The following is a 16,371-nucleotide window of genomic DNA, read 5'->3' as shown; positions in this document are numbered from 1 at the left end:
CCTCTGCCTGCTCTCCCTGCCATCACCCTACATGATTCTCATGGAGACACCTCCGCATTTGCAAATCAGTTGCCAACTGCTTTGAGGTTTTTAATAATTGATTGGCAAACCTTGATACATACTATACCAAACTGCAAATAGAAAAAAAAGCCCCTTTAATACCCCTTCCTAACTGTAATTCTGTCTGAGTCATAAAACCCATTTTGCAAGTGAGAAATGCTTTTCTGGCTTGCAAAATGGGATTCATGTAAAGGAAAATGCCATTTTATGTTTGTACACCTAATGACTTTTGAACTGGCTTCATACATCCGGCTATTCAATTCTACCAGACAAGGACTGGACAAAACACAAACTCTCAGAGATACAAAGACTCTGATAAACAAATTCATAGGTCAGAAGAAGTATCCAGGTTCTGTCATCCAACTCTTGATTAGGTGAAATATCACAGATCCTTATGGAGGAAATCCCTAATAAACCCCCCTCTACAGACTACAACATCCACACGTATTCACACAATGGAAGGTCAGATGGTCCACTCTCATACAGGCCCACCACTGGGAACAGCCAAAAAATGCACACTATTGTCTGTCCTGGAGAACTTAACATGGGGTATAAGCTCTCACGTTTACATTTCCACTCTTCAGTTTCATAAGATAGTCCTATTTAGTTATCTGCCATACAACATTCCCCTTTATTTGCTGGCTATTCATCTTTTTTTAATCGACTTGCTGCAGTCAACTTTACCTGTCTGTCATAAACAGCCTCATAACTAATAACTTAACATGTACTTAGAATCGGTTTTCAGTCTTCCCCTTGCTCATGACTGAATTACTTTCTTGTCTATTTTAATTCCCACATTTTGATTGAATGGCTTTTTCCTTGTCCTTGTGTTTGTCCTGCCTTTGGAGCATTTTGGCTTTACCCTGTCTTTTTATTTGGTTGAGTGTATCTTTCTACTGCCGATGTCGGGCAGCTATTTATCTTCTTACATGGGTCTGTGGCATCTGGGTTTTAGAACTCAATGTGAGTGTGAGAGAGCGTAGTTTATATAATCTATATTAACATGAAATGTTTATGAACTAATGTGTGATAATGCCGCTTAGAAATTGTATTAATGGGTTTTGCTTAAACGTGCACCTGAAATGTGACCACGGGGAGTGGCCGCCAATGTATACGGGGACTAATAGAAATGACTAATGTTGATAAAATATGATATTAAAGTATGGCTTTGTACTAATTACTAATGATTATGATTATTAAAGTTATGCTCAAATAAATCTTGTAGGCCTTAAGTTAGCATGAGCCACATCTTAGCTGCCTGGCTCTCATATTAAATGTGTTTTTCTAACGTGCAGTGTGCTGACTCGCAAAAGGACATGACCTCTTGTTTTCCTTCAACTAGAAGCTGAATGTAACCATAGTGGATCCGTTCTCATGAAAATTCATCTTGCTTGTAGAAATGTTTAGCTAAAATGCAACAGTGTAGATTAGTGTAATGTACAAGGTTGTTTAAACCGGTGAAGACAATGGAGCTACAGACCAAAAGATATGCAAAGAATTACAGAAGGATGATATCATACCGGACATGCTACCTCTGAAGACGTCAAACATATGGACCAATAAAATGTCTGTAAAATATTATGGGGTGAAAGATTAATGACATAATCTGTTTCCTAATAGGGTAAATATAGTGGGGTATAACCATGGACCAATGACATTTTAGGGGAATGTACTACGAAAAACAGATAAAAACCCATGATACGGGGAGCCATTAGAATTGGTTAGGGAAATGCTGTCGATTTGATCCAGAGACTTTGTCACTTTGCCTGGTGACTTTGCTGATTTTACTTAGAACCATCCTTTTCCTTAGATTGCCCATTTACACTTTGCCTCCTTATGAGGAAGTGCCCCTTTTGCCCCAGAGCTGAGTTCTGACTGATGGCGAATCAACTGATGTCCTGAAGACGAAGACTGAACCTGAGTGCTGACCTAAACCTTGGAGGGTAACTATGACAATGAAATTGTGATTTGTCTGTTTGCTTTTCCTTTCTAGGTACCAACTGCTTACTTTTGACAGAGACCATAGCTAGATGTTTTCCAAATTGGTGTTCTAAATTGTTTTGCATGAAGCCCAACATGCCAATGCTAATCAGTGGTTAGGACAGATGTTCACTAAACTGACGCAAATAGACAAATGACTGAATCTATGCTTTGTTGAACAGACGCGTTGATGACACTCTGCTAAAATTGATCTATGTACACGCTGGGTTATGTTCTAATGTTTGTGATTCTTGCCTTAATGAAATCTTATCAGAGTTGCCATACTGTGACTATGCTATTGTGTTTCTTGGTTTTGAGATTAACGCATCTGCTTTTAGAATTGTAATTAATAGAGAATAAACTCATAAAAATCTACTAAATTGGTGTGGTTATTCATGACTGCCAGGTCATGGTGGTGTCTTGGATTGATTAATGTCTTTGACTAAAGTGAAATGCATTTTGTTAATAAATATTGATGACATTATTGATGTATTGATTGACATATTGATTAGCTATCTCGTCCTAAAACGAGTCCTAATGTGTAATAAATTATCATAAAGGGACGCGTTAACAGTTCTGGTAGCAGAGCGACGGTTTGGCCCTTTGGGGCCCTAGGACGGAGAATTATTGTTTAGATGAGATAATACAAATTGGAGATATGATGTGTTTCTAAATTCCGCATGACTTTCCAGGGATCTCAGAGCCTGCCTAAGTGAGTTGGGAATATTCTCGGCGTTTTAGCATGTGGTGTAGGATTTTGAGGTTGCTCAGCTTATGCATTTTGCAGGTGATTTGTGAAGTTTGCGTGTATTTAGGCCAGGTAATGTTGTTTTAGTAGGAGTGGGCGTACTCCACAGTATGAGAGTAGGGAAGACGGCGTACTTCATATGAGTGTGGCGCTTTGTGCTAAAAAATTATCCACGTGGTTGGTTGGTAATGTACGGACCCGTCGCGGTCTAAGACTCCGGAGTATACTGACAAGTGTAGGAGACACTTGGGTTTATGTTATAATTTGTGCGGTTTAATTAGGTCAATTGGGCGTGGTTGACAAATCGAGTTTGAGTCAATTGTGTGAGTGAAACCTTCGATGGAGATTTGGCAAGTTCTAAAGTGCACTAGAACGAACCATTGACAAGTCGAGAGGAGGATTTGCGGGTTGAATTCTGCTTGCGGGTGCGGGAACTGAGAAGGAGAGAGTAGCTGCCGAGGCTTCAAGTGAAATCTCTGTAAGGTTCTGAAGCAAATGTGTACCCTTCCTGTAGTAAACCGGCAAATTTGAGTTGTTGTTCTTGTTAAAGTTGCTTGCAGTAATTTTGCATTAGTTTGGTATGAATCCAGTGAGGGGCGGACAAGCCGCAAGACTTTGTCAGCTGCAGTGTGTGTGAGTGTGACGTCAGTGATGCCGCGCTGAGATAGGTCAGTTGCCGAGATGGGTCGCGCACGGATTGGCAGCCGTCCGTGAGAGGCAATCGGTTGAGAAAGGTGGGTGAAGAGTGTCCTGTGAATTAAAGTCACTTCCTGATTAGATACAAACAAAAGAAAAGACGCAGAGATTAATTTTATCAAGGCTTTTAGGAGCGCTCTGAAAGGGGACGCATACATTATGGCGAGTGAAGGGGAGTCTACACCGCCTGAGGGTACTCCAGCTTATATAGTGATGGAAGAAAAGGGTGTCAGGCCTTGCTTATGGATGAAACAGTGGCGCAAACTGACAGAAAAAGAGGGATGTTTGGCGTTTCCGCAACACGGAACGTTCAGTACGAGAATTTTAGAGAATTTGAGGTGGATGATCAGTGTACAAAAGCCAGCTCCGAGGCCAGCTCAGTACGAGGCATTAGCAGTCTGGGATTTAATGGCTATTAAACAAAGACAGCAGAAATTCAAGAGGAGAATGAGAAGGGCAGAAAAGACCTTAGCTGAGGCTAGATGGGACAATGAGAGCAAAATGTGGAGAAGGGGGATAGTCGACGGACTTAAATTGTTCCCAGCAATAACACAGAGAGACGAGACACAGGGCAAGAAAGCCACTTGTAAGACAGATAAAGACTCTAGTAAACCAAATGAGACTAAGAGATCCTGGGTAGAGGAAGACGACTCAGATGATGAAGAGTTTCTTAATCAGTTGTTACATGATCGCCCACCACCTTATACAGTGGACGACAATGCTCCGAGCACTAGTGCGGGTCCTGGGAACCAGACGCAGGAGAAGGGAGTTACAGATACAGCACAGACTAGTGATACAGGTTTGATACAGAATGGTGTCATTGACCCACTGCGCCAGACATGCAGATACAGTTGCAACCTCCACCGCAGATACAGAGAATCTATCCAGACATCCCAGTACTAGAGACTACTACAAATCTGATAGTGCCGCCTGATCCGATATATACAAAATCGAGGTTAGTGCAGATTGTGCCAACTCCACAATTGCTGCCCCAGCCGCAGCAATAGCTGATTCCGGGGTATAGTCCGGCAGCAGGACCTACGTTAGTACCTGCCCCAGCCTCAGTGAGTCAAGCCTTAGGAGTTACTGCTCCGCGAGGTTTAGGGCCAGGTCAGACACCAGCCGCCATATCATTACCGATTACTGTTGGCCCACTGGTGCCATTGTATGCGCAGGGTAAGCCTGGTGTGTGTGATCAGGGAGTAATGACCCAAGATGCAATAAGAGGAGGGTCCATAGGAACTCCCCAGTTAATGGCTCCGGGAGAGCGATCAGTTGAAGGACCCAGGTCCTTGTTGGACCTTAGTCCAGCTGAAACACCTTTAGAGGCAATGAGACGGGCAGGGCTAGGGTTGCTAACTCCACAGACCATAAGTACGAATGCCTCACAGTCGCCAATGATACATGCAGGGAATATTTCCCTGCAAGGTTTTACTGTGCAACAGTTGAAAGAGTGGTTAGAAAAGACTCATGCTTCACAAACTACTGCAGTGACTGCAGAAAAATCTGAGAGAGACGACTACCTAAATTTTGTAAGACTGGGTGTGGAAGCTGCTGAAATAGTGGAAGGGACAATAGGGGTAAACAGATTAGAATCATACACAGAAGCAGAATTGAGATACTTGTGCCCCAAAATTACTAAAGAAGTGGGCAAGGTGCATCAGAGGTTGGCAAACCTGGCAGACAAATACAATATTGACATTGAGAGTACTAAACATTTGAAAAGGAGTTACAGATTAGACTTTGACTCTAAAGATTTTGACCACATGAGGTCGGCCGGAATAAAAGCGCATCTTAAAGAAATATTTTAGAGTGCGCAGATCTGGGGAGCCTTAGAAAAGTGGGAAGGCAGATGGGCAAAGAAAAGAAATAAGGAGAAAGGTGACAGTCCGGGATCAAGTCCGACTAAAGCTTCACAGGACACTGAGACAGTAAAGATGTTACCGATGAGAGAAACAGCTGGAGGGGTTCTAGTCCATGTAGCGTGGACTAGGGGAGACATTCTGGTGGTCATTCTAACCCTGGCGGTAAAAACCGCCAGGGCGAATGACCGCGGTAGCACCGCCAACAGGCTGGCGGTGCACCGCTGGGCATTCTGACCGCGGCGGTTCAGCCGCGGCCAGAAATGGAAAGTCGGCGGTGTACCGCCGACTTTCCGCTGCCCTTGAGAATCCTCCATGGCGGCGGAGCGCGCTCCGCCGCCATGGGGATTCTGACACCCCCTACCGCCATCCTGTTCCTGGCGGGTCTCCCGCCAGGAACAGGATGGCGGTAGGGGGTGCCGTGGGGCCCCTGGGGGCCCCTGCAGTGCCCATGCCAATGGCATGGGCACTGCAGGGGCCCCCGTAAGAGGGCCCCAAAAAGAATTTCAGTGTCTAGCCTAGCAGACACTGAAATTCGCGACGGGTGCTACTGCACCCGTCGCACTCCAGCAACTCCGCCGGCTCCATTCGGAGCCGGCTTCATCGTTGCTGGGTCTTTCCCGCTGTGCTGGCGGGCGGCCTTTTGGCGGTCGCCCGCCAGCACAGCGGGAAAGCCAGAATGGCCGGTGCGGTCATTTGGCGGTAACCGCATGGCGGGCGGCGACCGCCGCCCGCCGCGGTTAGAATCACCGCCTCTGTCTTTTACAAATGGTTACCCAAGGTTGAGGGAGAAACCGATAGAGTTGTATCAGCAGACAGACAGGTTTGTAAAACTTGCAAAGTGCCTCTGGGAGGACTTGAATACTTTGTTTGAGATCATTGTTCCCCTGACCTATGGCTTGACTGCAAGAGATGTGTGGACTGGCCGACGCAGGAACCGGCAAGGGATAAGGTGACCGGAGCACCATCTGAGGAGGTGATAAAGGTATTATCATAAAGTGATTGAGTTTTTGAAGCAGAAAGTGTCGCCCAAAGTGACTGATTGGCAGAAAATTGACCGGACCTCACAGCAGGTTAAAGAGTCTATCCATGCCTATTATGAGATGTTGTTGAAAGCATTCAAACATTACAGTGGTACTGAGACTTTAGAGCTGAAAGACATGAACCATCTTGTGTTCAGATTTGTTGAAGGGCTAAGACCAGAGGTTGGCCAGATGATTAAAAATCATTTGATCTGTTGGCAAGCGAAGCCGATTGATGAGGTGTTGCAGTATGCAAAATACTGTAGTGACGAGATTGAGCTAAAGCAGAGAAAGTTGAAGGAGAAAGTGATGGTGATGCAGATAAGGGCAGCGCAGGCAGGTATGCAAGGGAATGGAATCCAGCAGATGGTACAGCAGCAACCGCAAGGGAATAGCGTGTTTCAGGCACAACCGAGAGGTTGAGGTCGAGGTTTTGTGAATCGCGGTCCAGACTTGAATACTGTTGTGGTCCAAAATGATGCGCAAGGGATGAAAAATATGTCACCATGTCACGCGTGCGGGGGCGTGGGGCATTGGAAGCGGGAATGCCCGAATGCGGTGCATGACGGTGTCGTTCAACAAAGCACTGATGTCAGTACATTTCAAAATGTGAGGGGCCCAAAATTGAGGGGTCAAAATCAGAACTTCCAGAATAATATGGTTCAGATGCAGGGGTTACAGCCCATGCAGCAAATACAAATTCCGCGTGTTCATCCAGCACAAATGCAGCAAGTACAACAGTAGGTTCCCATGGTACGTAGACAGCAAATGCAATTACCATTAGCTCCAATGGGACAGCAACAGGTGATGCTTCCTCAGCAGGTCACAGGCCAAGTAATGAGCCAAAATAACACAGTACAGCAGTTCCCATTGCGTGGTGAAGATGGAATGAATGATGAATGGTCGGATGACAGTTCAGACAGTGAAGAGTGCAGGCTTGCAGCATCCCTAGAAGTAGATCAGAGGGGACCCAATGTAGAGGGAAAGGTGATGGGTCACAAGGTATCATTCTTGGTTGACACGGGAGCTACACGCTCTACAGTCAGAAGTGCAGAGGTTCCGAAATTGCCACTTTCAGGGCATACCATAAGAGTGGTAGGAGTAGCAAACCAGTACTTGACAAATCCGATTACTGACCCGGTTCAAGTTGAGATTGGCAACTTTCAGGGACTGCATAAGTTTGTAGTCTGCGATTCGAGTATGTATCCTTACTGGGAAGAGACTTACTGTGCAAGACTAAATGTTCAATTACCTGTTCTAATGATGGAATTGAGGTGCAAACAAACAGTGATGATGAGGGGAATGATGGGCAGTTTACAGAATCAGAAACAGAGACCGCAAATGAAGACTACCCTTTGATAACCCTATTCCTGATGCTTACAGTAACTGACTTGCCAGCTGAGTTGCAAGGATCGGTGACAGATAAAGTCTGGGACCTGACAGGAAAGGAAGTGTGATTGATAAAAGGAGTTGAACCGGTTACATACATACATACATATTTAACTTTATTTTGGTAGGTAAAAAACATACCATAAAAGTACAGTGCAGACAATAACAATTAAATAGTAAAAGACACTAAAGTACATGCACAGTAAAGAATTAAAAAGTACAAGAGAGTTCAAATCCAACCAAGGTATCAGAAATGAGTCATTTAGCCATAAGGGGGTCCCCTCAACAAGGGGCCACTTCCAAGGATCCATAAATACTCAATAATATAATAAAAAAAATAAAAAAAAAGAAACTTTATACTAAAAGGGGAGATATAAAATCGATCATCATGAGTGAATAAATATGCATAAATAAGTATAAAAATTAACTACCCTGAATTATTCTTTAAAATAGCTAATCTAAGGCGCCAGATTGCTTCGAGAAATTTTGCCACTGGAAAAGCTACTTGGACAGATGGATCAGATTTTAGAATTCTCTCAGCATGAAGGTGAGACCTGACACCAATAGATTTAAAAAGCGGGATAATCCAAGAGGCTCTTTGTTTGAGGTATGCATGACAGAAAAAAAAAACATGTTAAATAGACTTTTCACTTTTACAACCCATCGGACAAAACTTAGATCTGTTGGTGGAGCTAGGCCAATTATGCGTCAAAGAACATAAAGGGAGAGACCCTACTCTAAATCTAACAAAAAGAGCTTGTGCGAATGGAGATAGTGCAATATCCATGAAGGGCTCAAATTCATAATGGCATTTGATTGATAAGAACTTGTCCGACATAGAGAGCGGAACTTAGCGGGAACTTAGCGGGTCTTAGCAAATTGCATAGTCTGAACATTGTACCAAAAAGCATCCTTCAGCACCTGCGCAGCATTTTTGGGAATAGAGGGTGGGTCCGTCCAGTAGGACCCTAAACCTAGGAGAGTTAGAGACTGTTTAACGTAATCACACCATTTGATTTTGATAATGGTGTTATGACCCACCAAGGATAGAAGCCCGCAACAAAATGCAGATAGGGCATCTGTTGACCAAAGCCGAATCCAAAATAGCAAGGGCCTTAAAGCAGCAATCTGCAAAATAGAAAAGAGGTTTAAATCCATTCGAATGGGCAAAGATGGAGTACTCGAGGGTACTTTAAGCAGCATTTTCAAAAATTGGTTTTCTGCCCTTGCCAAGTTCACCAGCCTACAGTGGCCCCAGAGTTCAGCACCATAAAGAGCCCCCCCCGTTTGAGATTTGTATATTTCGAGGGCAGGAGACATTGCAAATTTGGGAGATCTAGAAGCAAATCTAACAATGCAACCCGCCCTTTGCTTCAAGCACAGTAAGGATTTCTGGCGCTGAGCATGCCAGTAATGCGAGTCTTCCAATTTAATGCCCAGGTAGTCAAAGGTGCCCACTCTTTCCAGCGGAACACCTTCTAAGTACACCGTCCTCTTTATTCTGCACCTATTGTCCCCAAAGACCATATATTTAGTTTTTGCTGAGTTAATTTCCAACCCATGGTCCTTGCAGAAGTCCATAAAACGGGAAAGCAGTCTTGAGAGGCCCATTGCAGTTCGTGAATGTAACAGGGAGTCATCGGCAAACAAAAGGCAGGGAAACTTTTGCCCTCCCAGATTTGGAGCATCGCCATAAGGATCTAAAAGATATGGAATACATGCATTGATGAACAGTAAAAATAAGATAGGCGCCAAAACGCACCCCTGCCTCACGCCGCGGGTTATAGGAAAAGCTGAAGACAGGTCACCAGCCGGACCCCAACGAACTCTGGCATAATTATCAGAGTAAAGATCTTTAATAATACTGATCATAGAGCCCGGAATTCCAGTAGAGCTCAGGACCTCCCAAAGCTTAGCACACGGGACAAGGTCGAACGCAGATTTCAGATCAACGAAGGCCACGAATAAGTGGCCTTGGTCTGCGTCTACGATCTTCCACTTGATGGTAGTAAATCGGAAGACCTGGTCGATACTACTGACCTTGTCCCTAAATCGAGCCTGTAGATGGCTTAAAACCTGATTTTTTGTTATCCAGTACTTTAGTCTGGCTAGGAGCTGGAAAGAGAACATTTTTTGCAGGTTATCTAATAAACTAATGGGTCTGTAATTCCCTGGGGAGCTCTTGTCGCCTTTTTTGTGGATGGGAACAATAATTGCCACCTTCCACGAGTTCGGATAAGAACGAGTTGTCAGGACGCTATTCGAAACCCTGTTGATGTACCGGGTCCATACGGATAAGTCTGATTTATACAAATCCGAAGGGATGCCGTCTAGACCAGGAGCCTTCCCTATATTTTGTGCACAAATAGCCAGCTCTGTTTCTTTTAACAGCAGAAGGGGGCGATAAAAGATTAGGAGGAGTGTTATCTGGATCCGGGCAGGACCCGTACAGATCCCCAAAGTGAGAAAGCCAGGTTTCTGCATCAATGTGACACTCAGGAGTGAGTAAAAGGGTAGGATCTCTGCAGGAGACCAGAGACCAGAAAAGTTTGATATTGCGAGCACTGGCCGCCTCCGCCAAGCATTTCCATAGGGTTTCCTCATATTTAAATTTGGATAACTTACAAGTAGAAACATAGTTTTGTCTCGCATGTACAATGGTATCCCTGATCTTTAGCTTTAAGGCTTTAGACAGAAGGCTCTTGGCCTCCCGACACTCCTTATCAAACCATTTGCAATTGGGTACAAGAGGTTTCTTATATATTGGAGGAGTTTTGGTAAAAAGCTCCTTAAGGTCCGCAAAAAGAGCCTCATGGGAAGACATAACTTCTGTGGGAGAAAATACAGTAGAATCATCGAAGAGCTGGTGACAAGGAACTAGGGCGCGAAGCTTGTCGCTAAGTTGATTGGATTTCAGGAACGAAGACCATCTCACCACACGCCTGTTGCTGGATAATTCCAGTGGAACTTTGGAAGCGTCCAGAGCAGGAAGGGGAGCGTGCCCTTTATAAAGCGTTACGTTGTATGCAATTTGTAAGGGGGCATGATCACTGGTACACCTCAAGCCAACCTCCACATCGATTATGGAATGCCAGACTCGTAGATCAAAAAGGACGTAATCCAGAGTGCTAATATAAGAGCCTCTGAAGAAGGTAGGTTTGGCAGGGTTATCATTTGGGAATCGACCATTTCCAAAACGGAGGCCATATGTGACTGCAAGGTCTGTTATCTGCAGCACCCTAGGGGAGGGGATACAAGATACTGGATGGGATGAAAGTGGGGGGTGGCCTGAATGGACTCAGAAAAAGCTGAGTCAAAATCAATTTGAACGTTGAAATCACCTGCAATAATAACATGATATCTCGAATGGAAATCAGATAGGAGGTTATGCAAAAGGTGGATAGTATCAGACTGAAGATTAGAAGGACCTGGTCTGTTATAAATGTTGATACATACTACGGGAACGCCTGAAATTGGCCATATTGCTGTTGCTAGAATATCACAGGAATCAACAGCAATTTCCTTAACCCTGCCCACCTCAGTCAGCTTGACCTAGGTACATAGACCCCCAATCGCCCTTCCCCTAGTAGATTGAGTTGCCTTTTTAGTAAAACAGCAATAACCTTGCCTGTACACACAGTCCTTGGACCAGGTTTCCTGGAACATGCATATGGAAAAAGAATCGACATAGGACCCCCACTCTGGGTCGGATAATTTGCTCTTAATACCCGCTATGTTCCAAGACAGTAGTTTCCCAGGTGCAGTGCTGCAACCCAGCTTACATAAGTCAACGTTAAAAAATGGATTGGGAATCGAATTAATAGTATAAAGTGGGGCCCCTAAGGAGTTGAACCCCGTATCCAGTGGAGATCCTAGGGGAGGCACTTCTTGATAATGTGGGGTACAGGATTTGTCAGAAGAATAATGGCGTAGTCAGTCCACATCAGATGTATCCCCTGGACAAATAGGATCTCTGATATTGAGAGCTTTAATATTACAGACCATAGCGGCCCCATCACTAAAAAAAGGCAACAGACCAGGGGGGGCAGCAGAAGCAGGAACATTACAAGGGGTGGTCGTGGCCCGGTTAAAGTACAGGTAAAGCCAAATGCAATGTTTCCCCAGGTGCCGCAGTACCATATGGCACAAGATGTCCTTATTCAGGTGTCACAGATAATTGCAGACTTTGTAAAGCAAGGAGTTCTGAAGGAGGTATTGAGCAGCCCGTGTAATTCACCAATAATGGGTTTGAAAAAGCCTTGTGGGAAGGTTCGAATTGTGCAAGATTTGAGGAAAATAAACGAGATTGTGGTAAAATGTTTCCCCGTAGTGCCAAATCCAGCAGTGATTATGTTTCAGGTTCCGTGTGATGCAGAGTGGTTCATAGTTGTGGATTTGTCACAAGCGTTCTTTTCGGTGCCTCTTCATGAGGACAGACAATTTTTATTCAGTTTGTTCAGGCTGGACAGGGTGTACAGTTGGTGCAGAATTCCTCAAGGGTTTTCTGAGTCACCATCCATCTTCAATCAGATATTGAAGAAGGACCTGGAGTCGTTAGAATTGGCTTTCAGTTCGACTCTAGTACAATACATTGATGACTCGCTGATTGCGTCCAGAACAAAAGACGACTGTAGGTATGACACAATTGCCTTACTGAACCATTTGGGAAAGAACGAACATAAAGTATCCCCAAAGAAGCTGCAGTACTGTCAGAAAGAGGTGAAATACTTAGGGCACCTGATTGAAAAGGGGTCCAGGAGAATATCAAACGAGACGGTAAAAGCCATACTACAGATGAATCCCCTGACTACAAAGAGAGATGTCAGAATGTTTCGGGGAATGGTGGGCTACTGTCGTCAGTGGATTCCCAATTTTTCGATTATCTCCAAACCATTGATAAAGCTGACAGGCAAAGAGACTAAGGATGAACTGTATACCATAGTTCTGTCTAAGGAAGAGCTTGAGTCATTCATGGAATTGAGAGAGTGCATGTGTAGGGCACCAGCCTTAGGTATGCCTGATTACACGAAGCCTTTTCTACTGTTTTGTCATGAACGTGATGCTTGTTCTTTGTCTGTCTTAACACAGGTCCACGGAGGTGCAAACCGCCCTGTACCATATTTTTCAACTACCTTGGACCCAGTCGCAGCAGCCTTACCGGGTTGTTTGCGCGCAGTTGCAGCAGTTGGTCAGAGCCTCACACTGTGTGAAGGCATAGTGATGGAACATCCCTTAACAGTAATGGTTCCACATTCAGTTGAAACTCTGTTGACTCGAACTAAAACCCAGCACATGGCAAATGCCCGACTTACTCGATGTGAGACAATTATTTTGGGGTCACCTAATGTCTCCTTAAAGCAATGTACTGTATTGAACCCGGCAACTCTTCTTCCTGTTGAAAATACTGAGATTAGTAATTCGGAGGAAGTGGAACATGACTGTCTTGAGGTAACAGAACTGTGCACCAATCCCAGACCTGACATTAAAGATACGCAGGTAAAAGAGAATTACTGCATTATGTTTGTTGATGGATCATGTTTGAGAGACTCAGTCGGAATACTAAGAGCTGGATATGCTGTGTGTACAATCACTGGTATTATAGAAGCCTCTTGGCTCGAAAGAGTGTATTCCGCACAAGTGGCTGAATTCATTGCCCTTACCAAGGCATGCCACGCAGCTGAAAATCTGAAAGTCACTATCTATACTGACAGCAGATACGGGTTTGGAATTGTACATGATTTTGGCCAATTGTGGTCACAGAGGGGTTTCATGACCTCTTCTGGTTCTCCAGTGAAAAATGGTGAAAAGATTAAGGACTTGTTGCATGCGATCCAGTTACCTCTTGAAATTGCTGTGGTGAAATGCAGTGCTCATGATAAGTCACAGGACTTTGTGTCAATGGGAAACGGTTAAGCAGATCAAGTCGCAAGGTTTTGAGCATTGAACTGTATATCGTTCGAGGATCAGTGGGAATTGTTACCGCAAACTGAAAATGAGACGTGTCTGAACTTTGCATTAAGAGTTGTTGACACATTAGATGAGCTAAAACCACTGCAGGGTCGTGCTAACAGGGAAGAGAAATGCTCCTGGCAGAGAATGCAATGCGTACAAAGAGCTGATGACTTGTGGGTCTCAGAGGAGGGGAAACTGGTTTTGCCAAACAGTCTTTTATCACATTTTGCAAGACTTTACCATGGTCAGACACACCTTGGGAGAGACGCAATGATCAGATTGTTCAAAATTGATTGGTTCAATCTGAAATTCAGACAAGCTGCAGAAGTTACCTGTCACAGATGCATCATCTGTCAACAGATGAATGCCGGAAAGGGAACTGTGGTGACTTTGAGCCACATAGGGAGAGCTGGAGGTCCGTTTAGCAAGATGCAGATGGATTTCATTGAGATGCCTGTATGTGGAGGCTTGAGGTACGTGTTGGTGATTGTGTGTGTTTTCAGTCACTGGATTGAAGCCTACCCTACACGTAGAAATGACAGTCTCACAGTTGCAAAGCTGTTACTTAGGGAGCTAATACCAAGGTTCGGATTTCTGGTCTCTTTAGAATCAGATAGGGGCAGACACTTCGACAATGAGGTGATAAAGCTCTTGTGTGCTGCATTAGACATTGAACAAAAGCTGCATTGTAGCTACCGCCCTGAAGCATCAGGACTAGTGGAACAAATGAATGGTACCTTGAAGTCGAGGATGGCAAAAATGTGCGCAGCTACCAATATGAAGTGGCCAGATGCATTACCTTTAGTGCTGATGTCAATGAGAAACACACCGATAAGAAGACAGGACTATCACTCCATGAGATCTTGATGGGGAGAGCTATGAGGTTGCCTGCAGTACCTGCAAATGCTCTTGTGAATATCACGGATGATATGGTGTTGGACTACTGCAAAGGTTTGGCTGATGTGGTTAGCTCTTTTTCCCACCAGGTGGAGGCCAACACATTGCCACCGATCATTGATCCAGGTCACAACCTGCAAACCGGTGACTGGGTGGTTGTCAAGAAGCATGTAAGGATGTTGTGTTTGGAGCCGTGCTGGAAGGGGCCATATCAAGTAATACTGACAACAACCACTGCTGTGAAATGTGCAGGCGTTCCAAACTGGATACATGCCAGTCACACAAAGAAAGTGACATGTCCAACTGATGAGGAACTTCAAGTTTCCGACTTAGCAATTCCGGAGAAGGAAGTCTCAGGGCCGGAGAACAGTCAAAGGGGAACTGAGACTGCAGGAGAGCCCACTGAGGATGGCCTAGTCCCTCAAGCAGTAAACGAGTTTGAGAGAGGTGACAGTGAGCCTATCTCAGTAGAGGCAGCAGGAGAACTAAGTCAAGGAGAGGTTCTCCCAGAAGTAGACGGGTACGGGTTAGAGCTTGAACCTGTTACAGACCCAGAGGAAGAAGGGGAAATAATAGAGGAAGGTCAAGGCACACCGGCATCTCCCGAGCCAGTTGCAGGTCCGTCAAGAGAAAACACCATAGCACAAGAGGAGGGTGCTGTTCAGCGTCCTGAAAGGCCAAGCAGGAAGAAAATGCACAAAGGTGATAACTGGCCAATGAAACAAGCTGCAAGGGAAAAGATCGTCCTAGGTCAGACAATAGAGGAAGAAATCGACACAACCAGAAAAGAGGATTTAAGTGAAGGAGAGCTGCAGAGTGAACGCAGGCTGAAAAGAAAAAGAGTTGCAAATAGAAGGTACACAGGTCCTGAATGGGCATATGCAACGACATCTGAGTGGCGACAAGAATTCTTAGCGTTCTGTTTTGATCGAGAAGTGCCAGGCCAATACTACAGTACCTGAATTCAACAGGGAAAAAGACTGTGCTAAAATCGAGAAATTTAAATTGAAAGCTAAGAAAAGAGACTTATAAATTACCGGATGTGACATTTAAAACCTGAATTGACTTTGAAGAAAACCGATTATGACAAGCTGCTAACCTGATTTGACAAAAGGGTCTTGGGGTGAGTGAAACGCTGTAAATACATGCAGAGAAAAAGAGAGACTTTGCATTAGAGAAAAAAAAAAAGGAGCTTTTAAATCGTCCTCAAGTTGATTGTTTGCTTTGAGTTATTCTGCTATCTGATTCTTTACAGACCATGGCTTATAATAGAGGTAGTAGAAAAAAGGGTAAAGTGTGTGGTTGGTTAAGTGTTATATTAGGTATTGTGTGTGCAATAATAATTTTGGGAGTGATTGTAGGAATGCGGTGGTTGGATAAGAAAGCAACTAATAATGCTTCAAAACCTGAAACTGCTACACTAACACCGTGGGAAACATTTGAGCAAGATACACAACACTTGCATGAGGGAACTAATTCAAGGGGGGAACTTTCCACTAATGTCTTCTATCGCTTGCTGAACGAGTATGTTGATACCATGGATGCGAGAAACTGTTATGTGTGTACAAAGATTCCTTCATCAGTACAAGAGGGGGTCACCTACCATAGTCTTCCTTTAACTTACAGGATAAGCTGTAGTCTGCTACTAACAAGATTCTTTGACCAGTAACATGTGCAATATTTTTATTCAAATTTAGATGTAGTGTTTTCTTTTGTGCCTGTGATTGAGTTTTTGAATAAATTAGCTAAGGAGCATAGTATAAAA

The 16,371-nt window shown here is 44.3% G+C and overlaps 1 protein-coding gene across 1 annotated transcript in view; it reads right to left on the bottom strand.

Annotated features, from left to right (window-relative positions):
* Positions 1-16,371, bottom strand: part of LOC138297042 (uncharacterized) — a 337,626-nt gene that overhangs the window by 120,937 nt on the left and 200,318 nt on the right. The gene's annotated exons all lie outside the window — the stretch shown is intronic.

Source organism: Pleurodeles waltl, chromosome 5, assembly GCF_031143425.1.
Source record: "Pleurodeles waltl isolate 20211129_DDA chromosome 5, aPleWal1.hap1.20221129, whole genome shotgun sequence".
NCBI lineage: Eukaryota > Metazoa > Chordata > Amphibia > Caudata > Salamandridae > Pleurodeles > Pleurodeles waltl.
This window is presented reverse-complemented; position numbering and strand designations above follow the sequence as displayed.